Raw genomic sequence first — 4,974 nt, 5'->3', positions numbered from 1 at the left:
CTTTTTCTTTTTCTTTTTCTTTTTCTTTTTCTTTTTCTTTTTCTTTTCCTTTTCCTTTTTTCCTCTTTTTTTTTTTCTTTTTGAAAAACAATGTTCTATTTTATAAATAGATTTCATAGTTTAAGAGAGTCTCTGTGGCGCAATGGGTTAGCGCATTCGGCTGTTAACCGAAAGGTTGGTGGTTCAAACCCATCCAGGGACGTAGGTGTTTCCTTCTCTTCTTTCCACTTACCCTTTTTACTCCTTTCTCCTTCCTCCTAGTCTTTCTCCTTTCTCCTCCTCTTTTTTTCTTTTCCCTTTTACTCCACTTCTTACTCCTGCTAATTCTGTGCTGTTGAGTAGGAATTTATTTCAACATGCAGTCTTTCTGTAAATTGTGATTCTAGAGAGGACTTCCGTTACCTCCTCTCACCTGATTTGTCCTAATTATCTTTGAAACTGCTACCATTCTATTAAGTATGTTTGAAAATAGACTTTTAAAAACTCATTGAAGAGGGACGGACAGACAGACGAGTGGGTGTATAAACATATATCTGTACATAAATTACACAAGCTGCACGACAATATGAATAGCGTCAGTATCCTAAAGATCCATCAAAAGAAACAAAAATCTTGGATAGAGTGAATTCTAATAATGCTAAGGAAATAGTGATATACTTACAGCTTATACAGTTCTTACATCAAACATTTAAACAATTACACTTTGTTAAAAATGCACTCAAAAGTTTACATTTTGAAAGTTTTTCCTCAAATGAAAATGCCGGTAAGGGAATATATTTTCTTAACTGATTTTTGTTTTGTTTTGTTTTTTTTTTTTTTCTATATTGTATGTCTCATCCCAGAGAATTATCTTGGAAGTACTTTATCTTAGAAATAGCATAATCTTAAATCTGCTAGTCTTTGTAGTATCTCTAACAAGATTGATAGATGAAATCATAATGAATAACATTACTGAACACAGCATACCATCTTTTATAGCCACATTGTTTTACATTATAATTTGTTGGTATTTCTAGTTATTTTTAGTATGCTTACCAGTCTTAAGCTTTCTGTGACATCTCTCAACATCAAAATCTTATGCTGCTTTACTCTTTGAGAAACTGTAGTGACTTTTCATTTGATATATTACTAAGTAACTCCAGATAAAAGGACAATATTGCATTTATATTCCTTTATTGCTCCTATCTTCTGTAGAAAGTCTGGAACTGCTTCATGGAGATATCTGCAGATTGATTTAAGTCTTCTCTTTGAGGAATTTCAAATATATTCTTCTTCAAATAGGAAATTTCACTATTTCCATGACACTTTCACCATGAGATCAAGGTACCACAGTCACATATAATAGAAGACACTATAATTTGTTTACATATGAGGTGCTATATCACTACTGTTGAGATTAATCCTTTTTCATTTTTCAATAACACTTACAATATTTGTCTAAAGGCCTCCTTAACTCTTTTTTTTACCCAGTTCTTCCAAATTAGTTTCCAAGATCAACATCAATCTAACTAAAACAAATTTCAAAGTATCTTTGAGATACAGAAAATAAAAATTCATGGTTTTCATTGGTGCCAGATTTTTATTTGGTAATGCAAATTATAACTAGTTTTCTACAAATATTTAGAACTACTAAGTGATAGGAATATTAAAACCTTACTAGACAAATTGTTAAGATTAAGCTTTCATGTGCTATGCATCAAAATGAACCTCCTTTCTTTAACAAGATCCTTAAATGTATTATTGATTAAATAACTAGCACTTTCATTTAGATTTACGAAAGAAATTGCATCCCAATAATTAGAATATTTCCACTACTAGTAAAAGGCAATAAAGTTTTTACAGATCTGCCAGCCTTTAGGAAGCTCAGAACTTGTCAGAACTAGTCTTAGCTGACCTAGTTTTACCTTGTTATAACATTTTCCTAGTGGTGAAGTAATCCCTGTTTTCTTTTCCCTTAGCAGTTTATTGATCAGGCTGAGAGAGGTCTGTCTGACATGCATGGAAAATAATATCTAAAACTTTCAGTAGGGTAAGAATAGTGAGGGGAGCAAGCTAAGTTTCTGCTTAGCTCAAGAGTAAAAAAAAAAAAGTAACATTCCCATTTGTTAGACAAGAATGCTAAAGGCTAAGTGGCTCAACAGGTAATGGAATGAAACCAGGCTGGAATAGGAAAAGAACAGACATAAAATAAGATGAAGATGAGTAAATTCAAAATTTGAAATTGGACCCCAGGTTTGCTGATCCTACAATTTTTTTTTACTATAGGAAACATTAAGCCATAGGTTGATAATCCTACTACTACCACCTCTACAACAACAGCAGCAGTAGCAACAACAACAAATTAAAATATCTTTTAAAGTTTGGGATTGTTTTTGTAACTATATAGAATTATGATATGTGATGCTGATGTGGTATGTGATGGGTTTGTTCATCTACAGATTTCATGTACTTTATGTACTTCAATGACAGTGATAAGAAACTTGATTAAGTCAGGCTTGGAAATAAGTGCATGTGCCTTCCCGTTTTCTTGAACATTTCTTTGCTTCCTAGAGATGGGAGCACTCAATTTGAAAGCAACTATGCTTACAATACAGATGAAAATAAAAATATAGATAAGTCTGGAAGAAGAGTGAAGCTGAAGCTGAGATTTGTATTTGTTTCTTATAAAAGCCTGCTTTACAGTTTAAAATCTTTACGTTTTCAGAAAATGTCATTAATTTAGCAACACAGAACCTCTAAATTATGATCAATGCTACTTTAAAATTTTTAAAACGTGTTGTGTATATCAGCAGACCAAATTGATATAACAGACCCACCATACAGACAGGAGAAATTGGATGAATTATATTTCTGAGATGTTTTATATTTCTCATGAGAGAGAAAATTCTCAGTTGGTGTTAAGTATTTATTAAGACTAAGACCTCAATATTTATTCAACGGTTATTTTATTACTGAAAAACGTCACTGATGATCTACTCTAGAAAAGAACTGGTAAGACAGAGTTAAAAGATTCTTCAGAGTTAAATGATTCTTTGAAGTTAAATGACTTCTCAGAGTCTTAGTTTTTAGAGAATTATATTTCATCTAAAATATATAAGAGCTCATTCTGCATTATAGTTCCAGACTGAAGCATTTTTCCACGACTTGTTTCCTACCTTCTTTTTCTGAATCTCAGTGTCTGCTGCAGAGTGTCATAGAAATCTTCCTATACAATTTTAAAGAGCATACTTGTTTTCTATATATCCTCTTAAAAGAATTTTACTTGCTTGAGAAAGGTAAAAGAGCAATGTGTCAATTATCAGAGTGCTGACAGCAGCATGCAAAATAATACAGTGAAAAACTTTTACTTTCACCTGTTCCTTCTTAAGATGGTCAACAGGAACTCATTATTGGAACTTCCCTCATTATGCAATAAAAATGTTTCTCCAATACAATATGTTGAGGATTTAACTGTACTTTAAAACAGAAAAAGATGCATGAAAATTTAATTGCATAAGCTCTTATTTTACTCAGTGTAACAACACTATACTGCAAAGGTTTTGTGACATAGAGTTAGAAAGTGCGTGTGCTTTAAAAATGAGAGTATGCTGTTACTGATTTTCTGAAGGGATGAAAATACATTTCAACAACATAGCAAAAATATCATCGCCAGATGGTGCACGTTTTGCTACAGTCGGTGTCATTACTGAATTCTTATTTAAAAGTCTGGGAATTTTAAACAAATGAGGTTACAAAACATAACTGAGCTAAGTCAGGCATTTCAAAAAATGGGTCAGTAAGGTGTTAGAATCCAGTTTTTGTTTAAAGGAAAGCTTGGATTCAAGGTCACATCAAAGATAGAATTTAGATGTGCCAGTGTTTGGGAAACTGCTGTCAAATCAGCTTAACCATAGTGCCTAGAATCTTAAAAAGAGTTTTTATTGTCCTGAAGCTATTCTGGATTAAAATTTTATTATTATAAATATTTCTGCTTTGATTTTTACCTTTGTGAAAACAGAAGCTGAAGAGAGACTCCAGTCAACTTTGGACTAATCCTAAATCATAAATCTATGGAAAAGTTTCAGCTTAAGAAATCAAACAGGAATTTCATTTTGCATGTTTCAAGTATTATTTTTAAAATTTTTCAGAAATCTCTTCTAGTATGAAGCTATCTTATTCAGCAGCTGATTCATACTAATCCTTTCATATCTGACTCAAAGAATCTTGTTTTTTAATGTGTTTTCCTCTGAAATAGAAACTCTAGAAAACAACATTTTATGCACTTCATTTAAGGAAAGTCTTGTACTTGATCTAAAATTCAGTTGTGATTTATCAAATATGAAATTGATCTACATATTACTAGGACTAATCAAAATACCCAAAATATGTACTTAAATATACATATAAACTACAGCTACATTAGTTTTCTCAAATGAGATGTTGATAGAAGCAGTCACTGAACTGCAAAATAAATTAACAAATGCCACTTAAGCAGTTAAGTAGATTAGTAATACATATAGAAATACAGTTATTTTGTTTTCATTTAAGGCTGGTTAACACAGTGTTGTGCAACTTATTCCAGAATCCTTAGCAGAAGTTGGTGATTTTTCTCTCTAACATTAATCATGTACTTACCAGGATTCAAAGCCCTTTAAGAAGCAATTGAGATGGATACTTTACGGAGCACTTCAAAAGTCTTTGCAAGTCCATCCTCTAATAAGTCTTCCCTTCTTATGTGCAGTATGTAACTACAATGCTCAAGACTGCTGACACTCCACTATAGGCTGAAAGCTATGGTGTTCAATTCAAGGATAACTGAATTAGATCTTATGTTAGACTAGATATTCTTCTGATTCCTGGATGTTCTCTAATGTTTGAATTTCACTCCCAGTTATAAAAAGTTATGAAATCACATTCTATAAGCATACTGGAGCAGATTTTATTTTATTTTATTTTATTTTATTTTATTTTATTTTATTTTATTTTATTTTATTT

At 31.6% G+C, this 4,974-nt stretch overlaps 1 non-coding gene across 1 annotated transcript; it reads left to right on the top strand.

Annotated features, from left to right (window-relative positions):
* Positions 1-128: 128 nt before the first annotated feature.
* On the top strand, positions 129-202 carry TRNAN-GUU. Its single transcript has one exon. It is a non-coding gene; the product is annotated as a tRNA-Asn (tRNA).
* Positions 203-4,974: the final 4,772 nt, after the last annotated feature.

The sequence above is a fragment of the Lagopus leucura genome, unplaced genomic scaffold (assembly GCF_019238085.1).
Source record: "Lagopus leucura isolate 7727_CA_CO unplaced genomic scaffold, USGS_WTPT01 Super-Scaffold_100001, whole genome shotgun sequence".
NCBI lineage: Eukaryota > Metazoa > Chordata > Aves > Galliformes > Phasianidae > Lagopus > Lagopus leucura.
The sequence above is the reverse complement of the archived record's forward strand: the minus strand, read 5'-3'. Positions and strand labels throughout refer to the sequence as shown.